Genomic DNA, 27,466 nt, shown 5'->3' with positions numbered 1-27,466 from the left:
CTTTATAAGCCTTTTAAATGCAGTCTCTAATGAGACTGAGTTTACAGTGCCCATAGAATCTTTTTAAAACAAATATTATCTCACATATAGTTGTGATAATATACTCAGGCTGACTTTATGGGCACCTTCCCAATTATCTCATTTTAGTTTGTTCTGTTTGGATTGACAATAGGATATTTCTAGAGCTTCTTATAAGAGAAATGCTTTATGTGTTAGCATGTTTCTCTCTCAATTAACCCTTCCTTTATATCAATGACTTGTTCAAATATATTCTTAAGGAATCTACAAAAGAATGTACAGTTCAAATCTTTCATTCAAAAAGAAAAACTGAAATGAAATAGTCTTCCTAAATTATAATTTAATTGTTCAGTATCATTAAAAGTAAAGATCTAAGTCTTTTGACCTTGAACACCTTGTACCTTCATATTGAAAACCTAGCTTTTTATCCATGAAACAGCGATCTAAAGAAAGAGTAATAAAACACAACTTCCATGTGACAATATTTACAAAATCAAATATAAAACTCTCTAAGACAAATTAGTCTTTAGTTTATTTATTGGATATTCTTTAACATTTTAAGCAACTTAGAGTAATGTCCTGGTATGGATTACTTTTTCCTCACACAGTAAAATATTTTTGTACGGTTATTATTTAAACATTTTTACAGTTTCATTTGAGATAGATATAAATTATGGCTTATTTTAGTTTATTGTATCACAGAAAATCTTATTGGCGGGATTCTCAATTTTATAAATATTTTCAGATTTCACCCCAGGAAAATTAATCAGAGCAATATATTTGCACAGTCCTGATAGTATCTCTCAATTTTGCAAGTGGCTCAAAACTTCAGCACACTCACCTTCATGCTTATAATTTGATTCCACTCTTCTCCTCAATCATTCCTTTATTTTTCATTACAACACCTAACCACACAACACGTTTTCCAATTACCTCTCTCTGGGGTAGAAATATTATGGAAGTAGCCACACTTCTCTGTCTCTAACTAATGTCAGAACGAGTTAAATTCATCTCCCTCACCCTTGCACATTTCTAGTTAATGAACCAAAAGGGAAGAAAGGTGGGGGAAGGTTACAGAGGACACAAAGCCATCTATTAACTGCATCTTCTTCTGCTCATTCACTACCCCTCTGCAGTTTCTCCCACCACTCCTTCCTCTGTTAACGTATTGACTGACCCGAAGATCTGAGGCAGTAGGTACTAAAAGAAGAAATGGAGTAAGCAGCTAAAGTAGTACTCATTGTGTCATTATATTTTTTGCAAACCTGTTACCAGGGTCAAAGAAAGACTGCAGTGCTGGGGTAGGGCTGTATGGCTAATGTGATCAAGATGATCTTGGACACCATTTACCTAGCTATCATAAATTATCCCTCCAGACGAAAGCTGCTAGTGTTTTCTCATAATAGCTTCAAAAAAGCACTTGTTAAACATCTATGTGCATGTGAAATTGTTTAAGAATGGAGAGCAATATATTTTTTGGTCAGCATCATCTTAGCTGTCCCATGCTAAAGAAAACGTGGCTTAATAGATCATGGGGATAATTGCTTGTCTCTGAAAGAAAGGCATAGAACCAGATGACCACCTGAGTTTCTTTTCAGCTTTAGAGTCTGATTCCACAATTCTTTAAATATTTTCTAAGAAAAAACATCATATGTATGTACACACACATACCCTCCCCACACACACACACATTTGGTTATAAATTACATCATCCCCATGACTATTTAACTTAACTTCAATACATTTGTGCTTGACTATGTTTGGCTGTTGTATAAATTAATTCATACAGTCATTCACAATATATACATTTATGTAGCCAATATTTACTTAACATAAACGATGTAGTGGACATGGGGGATAGAATGCTGAAAGACACAATCTACAAGCCTTAAGAAGCGCACGAGGACTGAATTGGTAGATCCCAACTGTTCAGTAGCTAATTCTTAGTTAGGAAGACATTTTGTCTTCCATTGTTATTCCATTAGGTACTCCATTTCTCTGAGCACAGGATTAAAACTGTTCCATGCATATGTACAGGGGTGTGCATGTGTGTGTGTGATCTTTTTTCTGCAGTTGCTTCAATGGAACACTCATCTTAATCCTCATGGTTTCAGCTATATGTGAAGAGACTATCATTTGGTATAGACTTACTTGACTGAATTCACTCATTTATCATTTTGTACAGTGGATACTGCATAAGGCCACTTTAATTCAACATGTAGGTAAGAAACAATCAAATTTAGGGCACATGCCTGCTAAAGAAATAAAGAAATAAAGGTGATTCTTAAGATCAGTATATATTTTTTAAAGGAAGACTAATTATTCAAAGATGAAACAAACAAATCCAAAATATCCCTTTGGAATTTAAGACACTACTATCCGAGGAAAGGTGTCATCTTGTGGCAATTAACATCATAGAAAGACTCATGTAGTCTTCCTACAAAGACAGTAAAAAAACATGGTTCTTCCTTTTGAAATAAAAGTGACCTTTGATTATCCTAAATGTTCTAATAAGATTAAAGCAAAAGCCTGAGGGGCCAGACAAGGTAGAAGAAAGTTCTGACATCACATAATCACAGAAGACCTTACTCCGATTTGTTATATCTGTTCATATTTGTTAAAGTTTAATCTTAGAAACAAAGTTTGTCAGAAGCTATGATCTTTGGACTATTGTGGCATTTGACAATTTAAACTCTGGTTTTTGTTCTTTAATATTTTACATTTAAATAACTTTAAATTTATGGAAAAGTTGCAAGAATTGTACAAAGAATTTCTAAATACTCTTGTGGTCAGTTGACTAGTAACCCCCTAAAATATATGTTCATACCTAATCCCTGGAACCTATTAGTGTTAGCTCATTTGGAAAGAGAGTTTTTACATATGTGATTAAGTTAAGGAAATTGAGATGAGACGATTCTCCTGGTTAGGATGGGCCTTAAATTCAATGACAAGCACCTTATCTTATAAAAAAGGCAGAGAGAAATCTGAGACAGAGGAGACCCACAGAGAAGAAGAGGAAGCCAAGTGGAGATGGAAACAGAGATGTAAAATTTCTAGCCATAGTCCATGAATGCTAACAGTCCCAGAGGCTAGAAGAGACAAAGAGTTTAAAGCCTCTAGGAGGGAGTTCATCCTCCTTGATGATACATTGATTTTGGACTCCTAGACTCCAGAACCTTGAGGAAGTTAGTTTTTCTCATTTTAGGCCAACAAGATGAGGCAATTTGTGGTAATTTCCCCCACCAACCGTAGGAAATGAATTCAACTCCTTACTCTAATTCACCAATATTTATATTTTGCTACATTTGCCTCTTGATTCTCGCTCTCTCCCCCTCTCTTGTTCTGTGTTTGTACCTATGTTGGAACTACCTTCCCTTTTAATTCTGACTTCAATACATATTTTGTATGTACACGGACATACTCTTCCACAACCACAATATAAAAATCAGCGAGATAACATAACAACACTATTGTTTAATCAAGTGTCCAGATTCCAATTTCATTATCCATGAGATGTTTTGCTGTAAGGAGTTAATAAATACATATTTTAATTTACTTGACAACTACATGGGGAGTATTTTCTCTGGGGAATGTTTCTTGCAATTTTTCCATAAATTTAAAATTATTTAAATGTAAAGCATGTGTAGCCTCCAAGGGGGCTCATGATCATTTCTGCCTCCTGTGATTCACATCCTGTCTACACCTTCCCTTCAGTCTGAGTGAGCCCAAACAAACAGAATAAAACAAATGTGATGGGATGTCACTTCCAAGAGCCAGTTATGAAATTTCTGTAGTTTCCTATACATGTCTTCTGTTTCTTGCCCTGGAGGAAACCAACTGTCATGTCATGAGACAGCCCTGTGAAGCTATGGAACCGAGGCCTGCAGAACACCAGGGAAGGCACCTTGAAAGTAGACCCCCTGCCCAGTGGAGCCTTTACATGAGGCTGCAGCCCCAGGTGACAGCATGACGGCAACCTCCTTAGAGACTGTCACCGAGAGGCATCGAGCTAAGTGTGCCCAGATTCTTGATCCACAAGGAAAACACGAAGTTGTGAATGCTTGACAATTTGAACCACTAAGTTTTGGTGTGATTTATTATACAGCTATAGGTACTAAAACAGCGCATAACACTTTTTGACTACTTTGGGATATATAAAGAAAATGACTTAGTGTCCAGTTAGTATCAGCTACTTGGGACATGTAACAACTTCTTCAAGTTTCGATTTCCTTAATTTTTAAAAAGCCAGCAGGTTGACTGAGACAAACTTTAGTATCACTGAAATCTAAAATTCCACATTCTCTGTTATTTCTCATAAAAATTAGTTAAATGGAGATTTCACCTATATTGACTGCAGACTGATAATGTGTCGGTTTGGAATCAGAATCTCAGTATCTTTTTAAATATCAAAGAATGATGGATATCTAGGTTATATCTGAAAAAAGAATGAGTCACAGAAACACAAAATTTCAGAGCAAACTATGGATTACATAGGTTTACGAACTCTATAAGGATTCTTGAATCATCCTGCTTCATTTTATCAAATTAGAAAATACTTGAACCATCTATAAGACAGGCACTCAAATACCTTGGAAGGCAAATTAAATGGAGCAAAAGGTGTATCCTCCTGAGAATAAACACTTTTGAAAGATGCATTAACAAGTGTACAATTTTTTAAATAAGTTCTCCACATCCATAGAGGATGGGTAGTTAAGCCAGTTCTCTAAAGATTCTTTGCCATTTTTAAATTCCTAAGAAAGCGTGGTTGCTAACTTTAAAGTTTTCTAGTACTTTAATTCTGTTACAGGGCACTACAGTGGCTATCTAAAGGAAAATAAACTAGCACACATTTTAATCTAACAAAAAATTCCATCTTTTGACCAGAAAAAAACTAATGATTAACATTCTAATAATCATGTAATAAATATAATAAGTATAACAACATATATCAATTAACATCGATTAGAACATGATGAACACTATAAAGAAAAAGCCGAAATGGAAGAGAAAATATTTTAAAAATCCAACATCAATAAAGTATGAAAAATAGGTATTTCATTCTTCTCATCACTTTATCTTACAGTTCTGTTCATATTTTAAGTCACTTATCAATAAATGACTATCAGTAAGATTGATGCCTCTGTAAGACAAGCTTTTTTCCCCCCTCCAATCTTATCACTCATAACAATTTAGCAGGATATCCTAAGGAACAATGTTGTTTAAAAAAATAGTGGGCTTCTACTTTTAAAATGTTTTCTTTCCTGTTAATAAAATCTAACTCAGTTGTTATTTTCATAACTAATCCCTTTGGGTTTGAATTATATATTCTCTTTCAAGTTCTTGAGTGTGTGTCTTTTTGTCTGTGATGTATTTTATTACATCGTAAATTCCAAGTAGAAAAATACTCATTCACTTTTAGAAAACCATACATTCCAAGGGAATTCATATTTATTCATCTTGATGTGAAGCAGATAGCAACATTAGTAAAATGGAAAAATCTCCATATTTAATGTTTATAAGTGATATGGGAGTTTGCATGAAAAGGCTATATTTCTATACTAGTAAAGTAAAAAGAAAAACTGATGAAATTCTAGAGAACCTGGTACTCTACACAGAAGTGATAGTTAATAAAAATATGAACATTTCTTTGTCATTTTGATAAATTTTCTTCACAACTACATAGAAAGTTAAATTTATTGGTGTTTTGTAAACTCATCAGCCACATTATTCAACTGGAGTAGAGGCATGAATAATCTAAAAAATTAAGGATTGGTGTTTTTAAAGAAAAAACATTTGAAACTCATATTCAGAAACAAAACAGTCATTTAAATTGAGCTCAGTCCTAGTTCATTCCTACTCTAGACATCCTGGATTTAATTTGGAAATAGGAAATACTAATAAAGTTGAATAATGTGATCCCAAACTTCAATTTAAATCAGAAAGTCATCATGTAAGTTTCTTTCCTTTCTTCCTTCCTATGAAAATACATCTTCTCACAAAATAAGGAGGTCCAAAACATCACATTAAAATTTATTTGCATGACTTTCATATAATTACTCCATATCTATTCCAGTCAAGGCATAAGGCTATTTCCTCTCATTTTAGGCCCACTTTTCAAATTCTGGGTCCAAATTACTCCAGAATTTTTAAAAAACTTTGTCACCATAATGTGATAGAGCTATGACAAAATGAAAAGCAAATCAGGATAGACTGAGAAAGTATGTATTTAAGTCCTGGCTTTACTAAGCATTAGCAGCTGACAGAGCAAAGAATTCATCTCTTACAGTCTATGAAACTCATTTGATTTACTTATAAAAATAATTATTGATTGTGGTTTAAATCCAACTAGAGTATGTATAAGAAAGTACCTTCTGAAATATAAAATGCTAATAAATATAAAGTATTAATAAAAAAAGTAACTAAATCCATCACAAATTTCCTTTTAGAAACAGCTTCAATGTGCTTGGAGGGAATCCTAGTATTGCACCATAAGCCTGTAGTTTCTATATTATTTCTCCCTAATGATGCTTGTGATGATGAAATATCATGTTGATAATAAAATTATTACTATATATTACACAAACTAACCCTGAGTTAGTTCAGTGAACAGTTAAAATTAACTATGATAGAAATAACTTGAGAAAGGGCAAAAGGGTATGAACTAGTTTATCAATGTCTCTTCAGGCAGCAGCACTGAGAGGAAATGGGTAAGTTGCCTTACATAAAAAGAAAACAGTACAGATATTGGAAAAATAGACTGTGAGAAGCATAAAAACATGTATGTGATACACTGAAAGCAGTATTAAAACTCTGGATTTCCAGTTTAGGTGAAAAGGAAAAGATTTAATATAGGAAGGAGATCATTGTAAGTGCATGGTTAGTAGGATGCTGGAGGTGTGCTAAAAAATATACCAAACTCACAGTTCTGCTGAATTTAATGCATGAAGTCTTAATTAGACATATACAGCTTGCTATCCTCTTCATCAGTGGTTCTTAACTTTTGGGTGGTTCACCTTTGAAATGCTTATGAAAGCTTGGGACCATTCCTTAAAAGAAGAAATATAGTCTTGAGTCCTGAATGTACAGTAAGCACTTATTAATGGCCATTGAAAGAATATGTGAATGAGATGATGTGAGGGGAAGCTGGAGGGGTACAGAGTGCAGAAATGAGGCTACAGTCTCCTGTGTAGTCTGAGGTTACACCACATCCATGATGGAAAAGCTAAAAATACCTTCTGTTGGAAAACCACTCTATTGACTACAAGGCAATTTCATAGACATTATCATGGGGTAGGAGGAAACTATAAGAAGATTTTTAAAAAATGCATGCAGTCATCATCTCAGTAAGGCTTATGTGCCAAAAGATTGATTCAAGTGGCATCTAGTAGTTATTTAGAAAAATAAGATAGCAAGTGAAGAAAAACTCCTCATGGCATGGTACGTAGAAATGGGCTTTGAATACCGGGAATGATTTAAACAGGGCAAGGTCAAAGGGTCATATGAGGAAACTATGCAGCAGTAATACTTCAAAGGACAAAATGACCCTAAGTGCTCTGAAGAAACTTCATGTTTTTAAGGGGAAAAACCTATATTCTACCTTTATTCTCAAAAGAGTCTTTAATGTTTGGCTATTCTGCATTTGTCTTTTAAAAATCTATGTATGGAGAAAACCCTAAAACAAGCTATATAATTAAAATTTCCAAAGTTGGTTTTGGCAGCAAATTCACCACTAGCTTCGCAAGTGAGAAGATGGGAACTAAAGTACGTAGATATCTGTGCATACATTTTTTTTTTTCCTTCCACAATATGGAATTTTTAGTCAAAAATGGAATGTGTCAAGCATTAAAAACACAGACAAGCACACACAAACACACACACACATACACACTCATTGATTTAACTTTTAAACATTTTGGGTGGCTTTCACCCCTGCTGTTTCTTAAAGTCATAACTCTTAAGTGTTTGTGAAAGAGCTGGCGTAGCTGATGCTGAAGATACCCACTTAATTGACCTTTCTGTCTTTTCCATGACCCGGTAGGTTTGACCCCACTGCTGATACTGCAAGTGAATATGGGAAAACATTTATTGAAAGCTGCATAACAGACACGGCTGTATTTCTAGGTTGATGTTTTGCATATCTGCACAGTAGGGCCATTAAGGGTTCTAAGAGCACAACGGAAACAATCATAACATTTGTTTTTAGATGACTGACTCAGGACATGTACACCAGGCTTTATATAGAAACTGTTTTTGTTTTATTAAGGGACTGCTTGCCTGTTAGTGATAACATCATTAAAAATAAATGAAAGGGGGCTGGTAAAATGCTTCCCCAAAGCAGAAACCTAATTAAAGGTGATATGCCTGCTATGAGGCTTTTTACAGAACTCAGAAATAGAACAAGGTTAGTTCTTTCTCATTTTATAAGGCCCAAAGAAGACCTCACAGTAAAACATCACTTCTGATCTAATTTTCTATTTCTGTGTACTTTAATAATCTACTTTACAGTCTGTGCTTGCCCACAGAAAGTGAACTAGTTTTACAGACAGCTTCTTCATGTCATACTGCGTGAAAAGAGAATCTGATGGTCACATCAAACAAAAAATACACTTTCCTTTTAAAGCAAATTGTATAGATTGTAATATATGCAATAACAGAAGTTGAAATAATGCACACACAAACATTTCATAATCATAAAATGCCACTTTTGACAGTTTGAGTTAAAGGTAAAAAACATTTCCAAATCATGGTTTATAATTTCAGATATAAAAAAAAAAGTAAACCTTTTTATTTTAAGGGGTGGAGTTACTCTAATTTCATGGATGGTGGAAAAAGCAGGAAACTGCATTGCCTTGATAACTCTGCCCTTATTGTGCTGTGACCTTGGCCAATTTACTTAAATTTACATCTGCCAAAAATGAGTTTCTGAAATGTGCTTTGAGAATTTTCAGAGGGTGGGGGGAGAAGTTGTCACATAACCCAAGGTCTTTTCAAAATTAATATTACTTTAGAAGTAAAGAGAAAAGAGAAAATGTGGAGCAGCCCTGGGCATGCTCACAGAGTGCCAGAGGTTGATAGCCCAGTCTCTTCTTGTCACCTCTGCACAGCTCAATTTCATTTATGAGCCTCCACCCTGAAAATGAATCTTTTGCTAAGTAAATAAAACAGAATGACTCCCAAATTATTCCCCTGAAACATAAAGTAGCTCTGGTATTGTGGGTTACTTAAAACTTGGATTTGCACATGGTTTTTATATTGAATCTACCATGGAATTATAAAAAGTGTGAGATATCTCGGGAAATCCTTTGATAGGAATATTCATTTTTCAGATGACACAAGCCCAGTAAGTGATGAACCCAGATGTTTTCAAACCCAAATCTGCAAATTCTCATTGCTTTTTTCATTAAAAGTCAGAGAGTCAATTGGGAGGCAATACAAGGAAATAATATTTTGGCTGATCCTAAGGATATGCATGCCCACAAACATCCATATGTGCACAACAATTGGTGAAATGTGAAAGCTGGCAGGAAATTTAATAAATATTCAGGGATTTCAGGAGTGATAATGATAACATGATTGTGATTTAAGGAAAAGAATCTTTACCTTTAAGAGATACATACTGAAAATACATAAAGAAAGATATCTACAGATTAAATATGTGTGGGACTGGCTTCAAAATTCTCTGGGGCAGAGGAGGAAGGGGGTGGGGGAATTTATGAAACAAGCGTGGGCTTGAGATGATCACTGTTAAATCTGAATGATGGATAGGAATATGGGGGGTTCAGTACCCTATTCTAATTTCAAGCTTGCTGGAAATATTCTATATAAAAACAGGTTTTACCATAAAAATAAAGCAGCTCACTAAAAATTGTATTAACCCATTATCCTTTCAAAAAGTCAGAGGTGTTGCGATGGTCATCATTAGCATCAAAATAACTAGCATACTGAGTGCTTTCTATGAGTGTAAAGCAATGTTCTGAGCACTTCGCATGCAGTAAGTCATTTAATCCTCACAATAATTCTGTCAGATTGTTACTAATATTATATACTCTTTTTATACATAGGAGAGATAAAAATAACTTGCTGAGATAACTCAGTGAATAAGGAAAGGAGCCGGATTCAAACCCAAGTAGCCTTGTTCCAGAGCCTATCTATGTTCTTTAATCTCCCAAAGTGTAAAATATATATACATCTATAACAATTTTTCAAATGTATTGGATATGTGTTCAAAGATGTATGAGAAACATACATTCCCCAAAATAAAATAACTTTAAGTTATTTTATCTCAGAGTAGAGAAAAACCTTAGACATTTCTATTTCAATCCTCATTCTTAATCAAGGCTTGACTTACTCCATAAAACCCAGCCAATAGTCAGCCTAAACGGCCAGAATTTCTCCATATTGACTACTTCTACTACCACACTTATGACTATTCATTTTTTTTTTCTATCTTAGAAATGAAATTCCAGATTCTTCCTGCATGGAACCAGAGAACTGTAACCATGAGTATAATAGACATTGAATATCAACTCTAATTTTAAGTAGCCTACACAGATATATCCCAGCAAATTTCCCTATTCCACACACCTTTACCAGATGCAACCATACTAACAAGGTCCATACTTCCCTTGTGACAAATAATTAACCATGAAAGTATCACTTTTCAACTCACATGTGCATTCCATGAGAAAAAAGAAAGGCCCACTGAAAGATCTTTAAAACAAAAAAATATTGCCCAGGAGATTCACTTCAGAAAGCACAGGTCCCAGGGCCTGACCCATTTCTCAGCTATAATTCCACCTTGGCTGTTGCCACAAATTATCTTCTACATTTGCTGCAATTTACCTTCTCCCGAATTTTCCTCATCATGTAACCATAGCCATGGACCTGCCTCACTTTCCACTGTAAGAATTTTATTTAGGTTTCCACACCCCCCTCTGTCAGCATCAGACCCTCTGCCCCCTGCCTCCCTCAGCGGGCTCGTTCTCGCATCGGAGCTCCCAGAGCTCTTGGCTGCTTCCATACTCTGAGGAGATGTCCTGCACCAGGCTCCTGGGAGGCTGCCCAAACTGAACATCCCTCAGCTTGCTAACTGAGATAAACTAATTTCTGTAAGTCTAATAACTTACTAAGCATAATGAGTCTTTCTGAACAGGTATGGTCACTAGGTCTCTTAACTCTCACCTCCCTTGCCACCATCTCTTGAGAGGGGGAGCAGGGCATGTATGTGGAACATCTCCCAGGGTGACACCTAGTAGCTCTACACCTTCAGCCTTGTTGGCTTGAACCAGCTCATTTCTCCCCTTCTCATCCATGACAGCTAATTGCCAGTATATCGTACCAGAACTATTTCAAATGATCAAGTTCATTGAAAATTATAACCAGATCTCTTCATAGGTTTGTTTCTATAAGTGTGTTTAACATGAAAAACCATGAGGGGAGGAACTTTGTGCATCTTGTTCACCTGTGTAACTTCGATGCCCGGCACTAGCAATACATTGTTATTATAGATTGGTTGAATATCTGATATGATTTATTTTCAAAAACCAGTTAATGGGTTAAGCTCTTTTGTCTTGTATTTATAAAGATCAATTTTAGTGGAGGTTAGATTTACATTTTAGATTAGTTAGTTCTGAATGAAAGAGAAGATATTATAAGAAATGCTTTCAGCTTGGGTTACCTTTTTAGAAATGTAAATCCAGCATATACAAGTTATTTATGACATTCATAATTCTAAATTTTAAAATCCCAGTTTTTAAAAATTAAATAAATATATCTGTGGCTATCCAGTACAGTAAAGGAACTAGTAAATTTATGTAGAAAACAGTAAGATTTGCTGTTGGCTGCTTTGGGCAACAGTAGATTTGCCTTGACAGAGAGTGTCCATGAAAAGGTGGATAAGCATCCTGTCAAGACTATTATAGAAATTGATAGGAGGTTAAACTAAGTGACCTTTATATCCCTTTTACCTATTGAGATTTTATGACTCCTTCCTTTAAGACTAACTACTTTCTAACATAGTCTTATAAAAATGCAAAGGAGAGCACTAATTTTTAGGATTTAGGGAAATATAAAAAGAGTGTATGTTTACGTCGTTGTCAGCATTCTTCCTTTGTCGAGAAGGGGATTTCTCAACAGCACAGCTGCTGTTTTGCAACTCTCAGAGCATGAAAACATAATGCAAATTCCTGGACCTTTACTATATATAAGTTAAAAAAATTGATTTCCAATTTATAACTGCTCCTTCTTTGTAGCAAAGAAAAAAAGATGACATTGTCAGATTTATTAAATTGTTGTTACTAGCTTTTTAATGTGCTATACTTAAGAAAAACACACCTGTGGGCTCAAAAAAAGAAAACACTTAATTCAGAAATGAGACATCTTGCCTAACTTTTCCTCTATCACCTATTTTTTAATTTGCAAAACTATTTGAAATGTTAAAATTACTTTAGAAATTCAAACAAAAAATGATCAAGCAATTTTTTCCACTCAAGTATTTCCTTTTATCTTCCACTTTATAGTCTACATTTAATAGCATAGATGTAGTCATTTTGAGGAAATTTTTTTTATATCATGAAGAACTCATGCATTCAAGTTAGAAGGTAGAGCATAGAACAAGAATCATATCCGAGAAGAGAACACGTGTTAAAGGAACCGAAGAAGGGCAGTGTGAGTGAGGTCCAGTGGGTGTGATGAGAACCACTGATGTAGACATTAGGGGAGGAAGGAGGCCAGAACCCTAGGCACTTGCGTAGGCCTGGTCGTGAAGCTGTGGCCCATGATGTCCAGGAACAGGTTGGGCTTGGTTGATCATCTTGCAGAAATGGCATTTCTTTCCAATCATCTGTATCTTATGAGAATGTAGAACTATTTTATCCTTGCACGACCTCATGGCTGTTCATGCTCCTGCATGTTCAATTCACATCAAACTAGCATTACTGCTACTTGTCATATCTATGTATATTTCTTTCTTGTTTGTCTCTAATTATAATACAAGCTCCTAAAGAACAAAATTCCTCTACATATTTATGGTGTCCCCTCTACCTTGAATAGTGCCTTGAATTTACTAGGCTCTCAAGACATATGTGTGAAATAGATAAATGTACAAAAAGATATTTCAAAATGAAATAAATTAATCTCTCAGACTGTTTCTGTGCACTTAGTTTTACTCAGAATTCCAAATTTATGAACACATAATAATTAAAGAATCTTAATATCACCTTAAGAATTGAGCTAAATTATATTACTATTTATAAAATAACTCTATAGGATCTAATGTATTTAAAGGAAATTCCAAGTATAGCATGTGTATGTATATGCATATAGAAATGTATGTATACCCATACGTACATAGTTATATAGTACATAGGTACATATATTAGGTACATAGAACTCATCTATATTTAAATAGTTAATAACTATTCTGTTTATATTATTAATCTACTTTAAAAACTATCATCAAAAGTTTTAGGCAAATAAATAACAAGTTTATTATTTGACATAATAAATGATCTTTCATGACTTATTCCTTCTCCCAATACTAAGATTTCATAAGAATGAGTAAGTCTGGTAGAACCTGAAAGCTTTACCATTATTTTCTACTTTCTCCTACATACTTCAAGATTAACAAATTATAAGTGGCCTATGCTTTTAAATTTAATTTCATAAATGACTAAATACTAATGGAAAACTTGAAACAATTAAAATATTACAAATATTATTATTAGAAATATTAGAAAATTTCATTTTTGAGCAAGCAAATCATACATGAAGGTTTTATTCCTATACTCTTGATAAACATGAAAAACTCACATTGCCCTGTAATGTCATTTTACATTAGAAATTTTTTTAAAACACCATGATAAGAAACAAGTAAAATTTTATGTTTATATACATTTTCAAAGCTCACACATAATTCTTAAGATCCTGATAAATCCCCAGCTACCTTGGCCCAGGACTGTAGTTACAGGGGAGAATTTATATTGTAGTCATTTCCTTTTAGTTGGGAATCATCACAAATATAGTGCCCTCATTGTTTCTTTTTATAATGTATAATCTAATCCCTTATATTTTATAGGTTATGAATTCCCCACAGAGATTGGAATATAGTGCCTTAGCATAATAATAGCTATGAAAATATCATGATACTCTAAAGGAAATTATAATTTCCTTTACTAACAAAATTATTTTCACAGCTGTTAAATGTAATCATAAATTTCACTGGACAGTTTTAGGAAACCAAAGTAAACCTAAAATATGCATATATTTTATTTTGCCAATTTGTTAGCTGGCAAATAAACCAAATTAGGAGTTAATCTTTATCCACTTGTATGTGGATAAAATGCAAGTTCAACACAGTATGTTATGTACTTAATAAGGTTAAGAAGACAGGAATATTGGAAGTAGTAAGGCTGTTTAATTCATTCTTGGACTTCCTAAGGAGGAGAAATCCAAGTTCAGAATGAAGGATAATCAGGATACAAGCTTTATGGCATAGCTAAAACTTCATTAGAGGGGAAGAAATTATTTTTGAAAGAAAAAGAAGATAATTTATTGTCTCAAACATTATTTGTAAGGTTCTAAACTGTCCCTCCACTTTAGATTTTGTCCTTCAAATGTTAGCATATTTTCTTCTATCAACTATTTACTGTTAACAATAAAAACATAAAAAATCCTTATCTATAAATGTTTACTGAGATCTCTTCATCCTATTACTACTGTATTTCCTTGAAAGGCAAAGAAGTGAAGCTAGATTGAAGCAATGTTTTCCTGGTAAATCCATACCAGTCCTAGTGATTACTGTCATATTTTCTAAGAAATCCTCTTTAGGAATGAATTTAGAATCTTCCTCAGGGTCACTGTCACTGTGAAATGTGCCTCTATCTTTTCTTTCTTTTTTTTTTTTTTTAAATCATAACTGCATTAGCTTGTTTACTCATCAGTCACCTCTCTCATCTGTGGGCCAGCAAATTCGGCTGTAAATTTAGTCCAAATATCTTAGAGCATAATTCATGTGCCATGAATTCATTTAGAATAGCCATGACTTTTCTTCCAATCTCTTATCTATCTGAGGCTTCATACAACTTGGGCTCTCGTGATACTTAGTTTCACTGTTTTTAATTTCACTTAGAACATTTTATAGGCTTTCATATCATTTCAAATGCATGCCATGTGATTAAAGAAAGAATGTGTTAAAATTATATAAAAATTATATTACTTGATTACTTGACTGTGATTTGAGTTTATCTCCATCCTGAACTTGGAGTTTTAAATTTTGTGGAGAAGTATTGACTTTTCTTTTCCCTAAGCTTGTCAATTTGGATTCCAGGTCCGGCTTTTCAAAAAAAATTAATTGAGTAAGTCATTCTCTTCTCTGCTTTAATTATATTAATTAGAGTATCACTCCTTCAATTGTGCCCTGTCTCATAGACTTTTCCCCTCTTTACTGAATAAATCTAATTGCATATAGCCATTTTACAATGCATACCATCTAAACTAAAGAAGAAAATCTCCCTTGATGTCATATTCCCTCTAATTTGTCCCAGTTTTTCATATCCCTCTTCAAGGATTACCTATACTCTCTGTGACCTGCTCTCCCCATGACTTAGTCCGGAGACAATCCTAGTCAAGTTTTTTAATCCTACCTCTCTAATAAAAACTACTTTTAACAAAAATAACTGTGTTGTCCATACTGCAAAATCCAAAAGCCAATTCTCAGACCTCCCCATACTTGACTTTTCAGCAGCCCTTGACATGCTGACCATTCCTTCATTCTTGAAACCCTTTATTCACTTAGCTTCTAGGACACCATTCTCTCTACTTCTCCCAAAACCTCAATGGCAGCTTCCTTTTCATCCCTTTATTGCTTTTCTTTTCTTATCTAATCTTTTCAAGCTCAAAAGATTACTGGGTACCTTCTGACCTTTTCTCTTGGCTGTATTCATTCCCTCATGATCTCATTCAGACCCATGCCTTTAATTACCATCTATATGCTGATGGTTCCAAAATTTATATCTTTAGCTCAGACCTTTTTGCCTCAACTGCCCTCATCTCTGGACTCACATCTCCATTGGGATAGCTAATAGACATCTTGAAATTCACATGTCCAAAATATGGACATTTAATTACCCAATTTCACAGCTGCTCCTTCTATCATCTTGTTAGTCTGAGACCCACTCCATTCCCTTTATTCTTGGAGACAACTAAAATGATGAATTTATAGTGCTTCATTCTATTCATATAGCTATAGATAATATATAGGAATATAAAGCTGAATATATCCGTATTGATGTGCAACTATGGGTAACATTTAGTATATTTTGGGGGTTAAATTTACATAAATAGCATCATACTGGTAATGTTTTTCCAATTTTTTTAATGTTTTGGAGACTTAAGTTGGTGCACAAAGATCTATTTATTCATTTGAATTACTGTAGGAATAACATTATAAAACTGTTATTTTTTTATTCATTCTTCCATTACAACATTCAGTTGGATCCAAAATGTTTGCTATTATAAACAGTGTCACAGTAAAAGGCTTTTCTTCAATATATGTACTAGACCTTTGAATGTATTATTTTATGTAGTTATCATTAAAAAAAATCTTTCACTCTATTATCCTTTTTTCACCATAAAAGACACTGAATCTTAAGAAGATTGAGTAATTTTCCTAACATCACACAAGTTGGTTAAGCAGAACTTGAAGTTACATTTACTCCATTTCAACACGCAGGGATTATTTCCTACCACCCTACCTTACCTGGTTAAATCTCATGAATATCTTGTAGGAATAATGCTGAGAGTAAGAGAGAACAGAAAGAGCGATCCATTACCAGTCCTAATCTTTGCTTCACTGAGAATTCTAGAAAATCATGAATGGCCAATAAGAACATGTGAAGTGAGTATGGAAGAAATAAGAGTAAAGTTGTGGCAGCCCATTATAATAAACTACCATTTAAAGCCTTGTTATCAGCTGATAAAGAACTAGTTCTAGAGATACTGGAAGAAACTCAGAGAAATTGGTTACTAAAATATAGAAGGAGGAAGAAGTAGAAATCAAACAGAAAGTCTTAGTCTGTGTGCTTGAGGACGAGGCAAAAATAGTGACATTAACCAAACTGAAGAGATGAGAAAGAAGACCCTCCAGGATGCCCCAGGGTACAGGATGGAGGGAACGTTAAGTGGCTGATGTTCCCACCGAGGTAGAGATTTGTCTTACTTACCAAAGACTTTGAGTCAATAATTTTCCTTGCTTTCTAATTAAGAATACGATCAGGAATCCAAACAAACAAAAAAGAAAAAGGAAAAAACCTTGCTGGCTCTTTATAGATACAAAGCTAGAATGTAATAATTACTTTTCCTTTTTTCCCTTTTGCCTCTATCCATAGGACATTCACTCCTAACTAGAGACTCAACTGCCAGCAATCACTGAAACCAATCACTATTATCAGCAGAAGGAGTAATATAAGGCATATTAAGCTAGCAGACCGAACAAAAACTCAGCATCAATTTGTCTTTACTGATCTGTTCCGGCCTTGGGTACTGCTCTTGTCATTCCATCCCTGCCTTGTTTCTCCACAGGATTTACTCCTAATATTATAAAGGGGCACCATCCTGTGCCAGAACCTGTGTCTTTGCTCTATGTTCAATACTCGGTTTCCCTTGGCCAACAGTTTTTATTTTTCCCATCTCAGCATTTCTCTTTTTGGAAATTCAACCCACAAACCAATTCTCCATGGTCACATGTCCCCTGATTCATTCAGGTATTTTTTCTTTTCTCTCTCAGAACTTCACTTTTGCCTACTGCTTGCAAGCCTTCATTTCTGACCTACCACTTTCCAGAACTTCCTTGCTGCCCATCTTCTTTGGCAACCTGACTACTGCCTAGCCTTCTCTGCATCATGTTTCTCATACTTACAGATTTTTTGAATTTTTTATTTTCCATTTGGTTTACCACATGAATTAACAAGCAACAATTTATGTAGAAGGAGAAAAGTTAATGGCACAAACAGGGAGGCTCAGGTCTACCTCCAGAGAGATAAGAGGAAACCTGACACAGAAGAAAAGAAAACTACCAAAACATTGAGGAAAAGTCCAAGTGCCAACTGTGAAGACTGAGTAATGGCCACTGAAGTTGGCAGGAGATGTTAATGTTTGGTCTCATAGAACAAAAAAGTCCATAGATTTGGAAAATTTTTTTCTCTGGCAAGATTTTCTTGGGTCCCAAAGTATGAATAAACTCAACCAAATGCTACCAGATCCTGAAAGAATCAAAATGCTGTATGAATCAATTTGAATGTTTTCATGTGTAAATTGGTCATTAAGAATTGCACAAACAACTTGAAATATAATTTCAAATGTACCAACAATTGCCAAGTTGTTCTGTTTCTGAGTTGATTCTTATAGCCTTTTTGTTATTTCAATTATAAAAACCAAATTTAAGAAACTCACAGAAGAATCATTATGCCTTCAGATAAAAGGTGGAAAGGTAATCTGGTTTTCTTTTTCCTTTTTTTTAAGGATTAGTCATCTTAAAACAAAAACAGAGACACAGATGCTTTGGAAAATAAAGTGAGATAATGTTTAGTGGAAATGGTTAGGCTTAAATTTAACAAAGGAATAAGAAATAGAACACAGACTTAGAAATATATACAGTAATTGGAACCATCTGCTAACAAATACAGGTATAACAAGACCTGTTTCAAAGACTAAATTAGACTCATTTGTTATTAGCAGTATATATTTGCATTCAATTAATGTTTTAAAATCCTTTAAAACTATGCTCTCTTAAGTGGGTTAAATGTGCTCATTGTGATCTTGTTTATACTAATAATTGGCTTAGCAAATCTTTTCTTTATATCTAGTACAAAGGTAAACTTTATCAAGCTCAAGCTGAATTATCATAAATTCCATATTAGCAGAAACCAAATTAATGAAGTTTGATTGTACCAAGAAAATTGCTTTTGCCATTTGCTTAATTTCATCTGCTTTATATAATAACAGAAAATTCACGTGATAAAAGGAGTAGATAATTCAGTATTTGCAAAAATATTAGCAGAAGACAAACTTTCATAAACTCAAATTTAGTGTTATATTTATTTGTTTAGGTTCAGTGTGTAATATGATGTTAAGTATATTACTATACTATGCTATTATGGAACAGATGTTAAATGCAATGTAAAAATGTCAGGGGTAAATGATTGATGATCCTCTTTGCCACTTCAAAGTAAACCATGATTATTTATATGCTCTGGACATTGCTTGAAAGCATCATATTAAATCTAAACAATTGATCCATTTTCAAGGGTTTTTGTATAATGTATTATTTATGTGTTACTTATTCTTTTGTGAAACTGTCCCAGTATAAGGAAGTTGTTCGAGTCTCAAGTGCTCCACCCAGTCCATAGGGTGGATTTGTTCTCTGTGTAATACTTATCTTTTCCCTCTAGGCCCATGTGGCAAGTCCATAGGCTGCCCAGGCCCCTCTGTCCTCCACAGGGGCCATGAGGCAAGTTCAGTGAGCACTCTTTTACCTTGTATTAATATTTTATCTGCCTCAGACAGAAAACGAGATCAGATTAAGTAAAGTCAGCCCCTGAAAATGGTTTAGCCATATAATCAATACTGAGTGTCAATGTGGCATGAGATATGGGTTCTGTTATTTCATTTACATTAAAAATAGCAAACCATTTGAATAATTTATTAAAAAATTTCATAAGCTCTTTTGAACACTTGATGTACATTGACAGACTACTGTTTAATTATGCTAATCATCTAGGCAATATTTACACATGATAGTATAAGCGTATAAAGTATACAAGTGGTTTAAACATATAGAACTTGATATATCCAGAGATAAGACTGAATCTCAATTATAATCTATACTACCATAGTAATTGCTCTAAAATTAATTCATTGTTATAACATTTGCAACTATGGGCTGAACTTTTGCTGTCAACTTAAAGTAATGAAGAAATCCTCAGTACTTTATTTACAGTAAGAATTTCTATTTAAAAATATGGAATAAATTAAAATAGTACATTTCTGCATCTTCTACTGCTACTACAAATTTATATTAAGTTATCAAATCAATGAACTTCAAGGGATAATTTATCTTGCTGTAAATTCATTCAATTGATAAAATTACTATTTTTATAACTTAGCTTTTGAGCTATAGATATTATCTCTGTTTTTCTTTAATACCTTGTGGTACTGATATATATATATATATATATATATATATATATATATATATGATCATATATTTCACCATGAAATTACTATTCCAAGCACTTAACAACTCTTTCAGAAAATGCCACAAAAACATGTATATCCTTTATGCTAGTCACAGTTATAATGTGTTTCTTTCTTTCATTCTACTTCAATGAAAGGATACTTGTTTCATTTTTTTGAAACATTTTCACTAATAACCTGAGCTCAGTTATTCAAAATGAGCAAAAACAATTCAGTTCACTACACTAATGGCAGTTTATTTTTGTTAGCCCTTAGAATTCCTGTAGGCTTAGGTATAAAATTTGATGTAAGAATGTTTGATGTGAGTACGAGGACATGGACTTTTAATCAGTAACCTTCTCTCCACAAAACAATTATAAACAGTTGTGTTTTTTTTTATTTGATCTCACACAATGCACATATCCTAATATCACATTTTGCCTACATTTCCTCTGCCTCCCCATATCTGTAATCATACTTGTTATGATCTCTGTCTGGAATACATTTGCCAGGCCAATGTAAATTCTGAGATCTTATCCCAGAAGTGATATGGAATAGATTCTGAAGTCATTTGAAATTTTAAAATGATAATTGAAAATGAAATAAAAATGTTAATGTGTTTAGGTTTGTCACCTGTAAGTGCAAACAGAGTCATAATTAAAATATAAAGACAATATCAGGAACTCTGACAGCCTATTCTAGGCTTGTATATATAGAAACATTTTAATGAAAATATAAAAGTTTAATTTTATGCACTGAATATTTTCACGGAGTCAGCACTTTCCTATTTTGTGATAACATGTTAAAATTAATGGGATGTCTTAACTAAGTTCTTTCTGCATATATACATAAAAAAAAGGGAAAGCTCTGAACCTGACTTCATAAATAACATTCACTGTGATTTTGTTAAAGTTTAGATGTGTGGATTTGTATTTGAAATCCTCAGAAGGTTACAGGGTACAACCCTCCAACAATATCTCTGAGTCTTCAGGGACAAAATCCCATTATGTGGAGTTCAGTGAAGGGGGTAAACACCACCATAAAGAAATACAAATTGCACATATTTCCCATTTAGCTAGTGTCACCAAAGTTCACCATTTAGAATTCTAACCAGTTAGGACTTCTTCTTGGAGGTCAAGTACCTTGTGAACCTTGTCATCTCACTGATGACATCATATCCCATCTATCAGTTCTTTCAGGAGCACAGTTGCCATCTGCTCAGCACACGTTGTAATAACTTATTAGACAAATTTGCAGGGTAACAATCTGTACAATGACACTGTTATCTTAATGCTGGCACATACTGAGATAACAACCACTGTTTCTCTGTCAGAGCACAATGATTCTGCCCTCCAACTTTAAAATAGGGGTTAGAAGGCTTTCTAAACTTCTTAAGTCTTATGGACGCTACAAGCATATGGGTAGAAGCATTTTTCTCCAGTGTAGGATCACAAACAAACCTCCCCTCACAAGATCATCTCAGTGGATGATCCCTGCTTAAGGTTTATGGGCTCTGAATTCCCTTTTCATTTTTTTTCATAAAGGAATCAGATATATAAGTATACTTGAGTACTCATAGAAACTTAAAAATAATAACATTCATAGTCACCAAACAATAAAACCCAATGCCTCCTTTCCACTTGCTAAAATAAAATAATTAAAATAATTCCCCAACCTGTTCCAGATGACTACAATCTGTCTTATTTTTTTCTAAAGGCATTTAATTAGCAGAAAGAGGGTCTCAAACATCTAGCTAACACTGCAACCTGCAACTCTAATAGGTCCTTTGGAAAAACCAAGGACAGCGTCCAAGATCACGTACCTATATTTTAGTAGCATTTTATTTGCAGCATAGGATTACCGGGCATGTTTAACCTAGCAGCTATCAAAGGCCTTATGACTTGAATTTCAACACAACAGTCTCTCTACCCCTTAGCTTTAAAAATTATATATTTTTAGAGAGGAAGCTGGTATTTATTTTGCATTTCATGGAATTCATCCTCTGTTCCTTCTTTTGGCTTGTCATTTACTCCAGCTTACACTGTGATCAACATTGTACTAAAATAAAGTCAAGTACAACAGCCGCTCCCTGCCCATCAAAACGCACAGACGTCTGCCAAGCACTTGTAACAGCTGGTGTTACATTAATTAGTTTAAACTATTTATTTCATCCATCTCCAGAGCAGATTGAGCAAAAACATTAGAGATTATTCTAGCATCTGTAAGTGCCCTGCAAACATTAACCAAGGAAAGTTAGAATATTCATCAGAATCATACATATATATAAATATGTATCTGTATTTTTATTGTATGACTTAAGAGTTTGAATAGTCATTATAAATTAGTGAGTAAATTCAATCATATACTTAAGTGAGATGTTTTATTAAGCGTCTTTACAAACATCAGTTTGAGCTTACATTCATCGTTTGTGTCCACAAAGTTTCTCTTTTTAAAAATTATCACTAGAAAGCAATAATAATTCCTGGCAGCATGGGCCATTAAACAATATATGACAGGGACTGGGTGACTCAGTGGATTAGTCACAGATTTTATGGCCACTGTTGGAATCCTGCCCTAACTACAGTGATCAAAACACTGTTATCAAATGGTTGTAAAAATCTCAATTAAAATTACTTCTATGGCCTCTACTAGGTTCTTAGCAAACCACATCCCATAACATGAATCTACATGTTATTGACAAAATTAACTCAACTGCCACTGTTGGCTTAAGAGAATTTAGAAATTAACTACCTAACTGACTCTTCAAGTAATGGTTGTCAACAGCGACTTGATTATAAATATAGGTCCATTAAACACCTGTCGGTCTATGTTTTCTTTAGGACATCTAGATGTTTAAGACTACCTTTTGCCATGCCTTTTCTAGAAACCAAATACATATGGATTAAGTTAACACTGAATATATCTATAGAAAAGAAAATCTGAAATATCTGAAGACTAATTCACAAAAGTAGTGGTACAAAACAATCAGGATTTAAAAATTTTTGTAGAATATCAAAATAGCACTATGTAAATTCCCTCAAGGTTAGTGATTCCCAACGCAATCTGTTTTACTCCAGCAGAAGCAAGGTCAGGAATAGAATTTGATACATGCCTTAATCAACTGAAGGTAAACAAAAGGGTCTACGTGATAGATAGCAAACAAAAGTTTCGGAAACAATCTGATCTTCAGTGAAGAAAAGTAATAAGAAGTAGGGGGCATTAGGGAAAATAATACTGCATATCTTGGCAAAAGTCTTCAGCATAAACATAGCCAGAAGTCCTGAAGAACTACTTGTTATTCCTAGAGTTAAAACTCTTGCTCTTTCAACCTTGCTTAGGTCAAAAATCTCTCTAAAGGAAATTAACTTTACTGCTTTGCATTTTATTTTCCTACACCAAAGAAAAAAAAAAAGTACAACAAAAATTCAACATGATATAATTCTATTTAGATTTCTCTCTAATTGAAATAATCCTGATACTGAATCCTGGGACTAAGAAAGCTATTAAAATGCATCCTTATAGTAACACTGCCTATCCTCTAGGTTAGAATCTACTCTGTCTTATATCTAAGAGAATTTAGCTTGGATAACTACCTTGGTTTATGGACAATTTAGTCTTTAATATGGAACTATTAGGAACAGAACTGTGTCTCCCCAAAATGTGTGTGCTGAAGCCCTAATCCCCAAGGTGACTATATGTGGAAATAGGGCCTGTAAGGGGGGAATTAAGGTTAAATGAGGTCACAAGGGAGCCCTAATTCAATAGGACTGATGTCCTTATAAGAAGAGGAAGAGACACACGGATGCTAATGCATAGACCTCAGGAAAAAACAAAACTGCCACACCTTGATTTTGAACTTCCAGCCCTCCATAACTGTAAGAAAGTTAATTTCTGTTGTTTAAGCCACCCAGTCTGTGGTACTTTATTTTGGAAGCTATAGCAAATGCAACACAGGGACCCTTGGCACTAATAGTGAAAACCATGATATAGTGAGGTACCTATATCTCACGATTCTACAGCACTCCTTAATTTATTATCACTTAAAATATTATTTCATTTGTTCCTATGGCAACCCTATCAGGTATGATATCATCTCCATTGCTTTCAACATGAGAAGTCTGGGCTTGGAGTGTGTAACTGATTTGCACCAAAGCAGAACACTGCTAAGTTGTAGTGGTGGTGGCCTCATACCCAGACTTTCGGCTCAAGTTCCAAGTTACCAACACTCTGTCCTAGTCTATGTGTCTTCAAACTTTTTATAAAAACAATCAACTCTAATTTTTAGAACCTTTTGGGTCCCTGAGAGGTGAAATGCTGACAAAGGTTACTGGAGTATCATATTTTAAGTAAAAATTTCAGTGAAGACAATATAATATTTTAGATCAGAGATAAGGCAAACTACGGACCACAGGACAAATCCAGTTTTTCTGTTGCCTGTGACCAAAGAACGACTTCTGCATTTTGAAATGATTTAAAAAATAAGATAAAAAGGAATACTATTTTGTGACACCTGAAAATTATATGAAATTCAAATTTCAGTCCATAAGGTTTTATTGGAACACAGCCACAATCATTTCTTTATGTATAATCTATGGCTGCTTTTACACCATAACAGCAGAGTTGAGAAGTTGTAACAGAGACGTTATGGCCCAGAAAGCCGTAAGTATTTACTATCTGGCCCTTCAGAGAAAGTTTGATGACTCCTGTTTTATGCAATAGGATTAGTATTATAATTGTTTCAAATAATCTAGCTCTGGTTTTTTTTCCAGGGATCCTATTTAACCCACAACAAATTTATACAAAGTCTCACTAATGAGCTGATAGTACTCTTTCAATTAGCTCTAACCTATATTTATGTTATTCTATGGGGGAAAAAGATGTTACAACTTTCAAACAACTCACAAGTGAATTTTCAGAATATAACCTCTTGGTAAATTTGTGGTTACCTGTTTCAGATATGACTAAAGATGATGAAAGATGATAAGAACAAAGTCACCCCTGTCTATACATTACCCAGTTATTCTTACAACTTCTCCCCAAGGCATTTTTCACATTTGGAAAAACAAGGATTAATGTAGCTCTGGAACCATTACAAGAGCATACTCACTGGCCACTGAGTGGGAAGTGAAATCTAAGTTTCTCTGAATCTATAGCTCATGCTTTCAACCATTACGCTCTATCATCTATAGTAATTTCACTTAGGTAAATATAATTTCTGTTCACATCTTAATACTTATTAACAAACTTTTAAAAATAAGTGCAAAGCAATTTTTAAGTTTTCATTAAAGAAATACTAATCACATTCAAAACTGATAGAAGCAATACTTCTGAGGACTACCTAATACTTTATCACTAATGTTTTAGATTATTTATTGTTCAATTGTTTTGGTCCTAACCAATATAGCATACATGTATTTACAGGTACATCATTTGAACAGGAATTGATATATCCTTAAATGAGTGAATGTATCTGGCCACTACATTACCATTACTTACCTTTTCTAGTATTTTCATGTAATTAAAGGATTTTAGCAATAAAGTGTTTTAAGGCCAAATGTATTATAAGGCAGTTTAGGGGAAAAAAGGCACTAAACAAGATCAAACCTGGGTATCTTCTTGAAGATGCCACTCTGAGTCTTGAATCTGTTAATGCTCTCTAAGGCCAATTTCCTCACCATTAGAATGGAGATAAAATGGTACCAACTTCAGAAGACTACTGTAAGGGTTAAGTGTGATAATGCTATGCTTTTTGCCACCAGAGCACAACCTCGTGGGGATGGAGGAACAAACCGACCCAGAGGGTTTTTGTAGAAGAACTCTCTACAATTACTTCAGACCACGAAAGTGAAAGACATAGACACAGGTAGACTCTAGTCCCCAAAATTGTCAAAAAGCATGAAGGGAAGATGAAATAAAGAATTTTGAAGGAAAATTAAAGAGGTAATCATATAGAAGTTCAAAGGGCACATTAACAGGGTTCCAGGAATCTAGTACATACACACACAAAAAAAATGGTGGAAACAATTATTGATCATAAAAAAATAACTAGTTTAAATGTAGAAAGGAAAGGATTAGATTATTTACACAGAAAAACTATTTATACAATTATATATAAAATCAGGGAACATACATCAAAGGAATAGTTCATTCAAGGGTAGCAGTCAGACTTTAGAGAAATTGAGCTAACGACAGGAGCTTGCCTCTGATACTAGAAAGCACATAAAACTACAGAGATCCATACATTTGGAGTAAGCAAAGAGGGAAATTCAACACAATGTTAACATAGTGCTGGTTCCAATACTATCATAGCATTAATAGCATTAAGGGAGTTAGGTAAGGAGTTTAATCAGCAAGCAGGTATATAGGCAAAAAATATAATTTGTAGATATATATACACACATACTATATTCCTCACTTATAAAGCATATATACATTGAAATTCTGTCATTTCCAAGCTTTAGGCTCTATGGGCATAGGAAACATGTGTGTCTTAGTCATTATGTTAAATGAATGGTTCTCTGATTAAGAGCACGGACTCTGGAGGGACCCAATTCCCAGACCTGCCTCTTGCCTACTAGCCATATGACTGTGGATTCTGCTTCCCAGCCTCATCTGTAAATGGAGATAAAAATAGTATCTGTCTCAAAAGTTGCTGTGAAATCTGAATTATTTACCAGTCGTATTTAGAACAGTTCATGGCATACAGTATGTACTATGTGAAAGTTTGATGTGATTAGTAAATCTTCTGTAGGCTAATGGGAGGCAGGGGTGATATTCTTTCTATTCTTTCTATAAAGGGTTATGACTTTTCCATATTAAATATACAGGGATATGAATATGGATATGGATACATAGATTAGGTGATATGTGAATTTATTATACATGTGGATTTATTATAACTTTAAATCTCATTTCTGTCCAATACATGTTCAATGAAAATTAAAACTTAAACTCATTTTAAAACATACTTTAAAGCTACCTCTTGAAAAAAAAATTAATGATGATGTTTTAACTTTTCAAGCTCAAGGAAAAGGAAAACTGCAGTTCCAGTGTGTACTTCTAAGCAGACACACATTTGTTGACATTCTCTAGCCATAATCCATCATTTTCATCTCTTCATGGTTGACTCCTCATGTCTTTTCTTCACCCAGAAAGTTAACTAAGCGCCTAATGCCAAAGTATCAGACAAAAATGCCAAGTCACATATGTGGTCAGCTTC

At 34.1% G+C, this 27,466-nt stretch overlaps 1 protein-coding gene across 2 annotated transcripts in view; it reads right to left on the bottom strand.

The window, feature by feature from the left end:
- The window catches only part of DACH1 (dachshund family transcription factor 1), a 400,485-nt gene that overhangs the window by 44,083 nt on the left and 328,936 nt on the right, over positions 1 to 27,466 (bottom strand). The window lies entirely within an intron of this gene.

Source organism: Manis javanica, chromosome 9 (assembly GCF_040802235.1).
Source record: "Manis javanica isolate MJ-LG chromosome 9, MJ_LKY, whole genome shotgun sequence".
Taxonomy (NCBI): Eukaryota; Metazoa; Chordata; class Mammalia; order Pholidota; family Manidae; genus Manis; species Manis javanica.
Note: the sequence above shows the minus strand (reverse complement) of the source record. Positions and strands in the feature narration are given on the sequence as shown.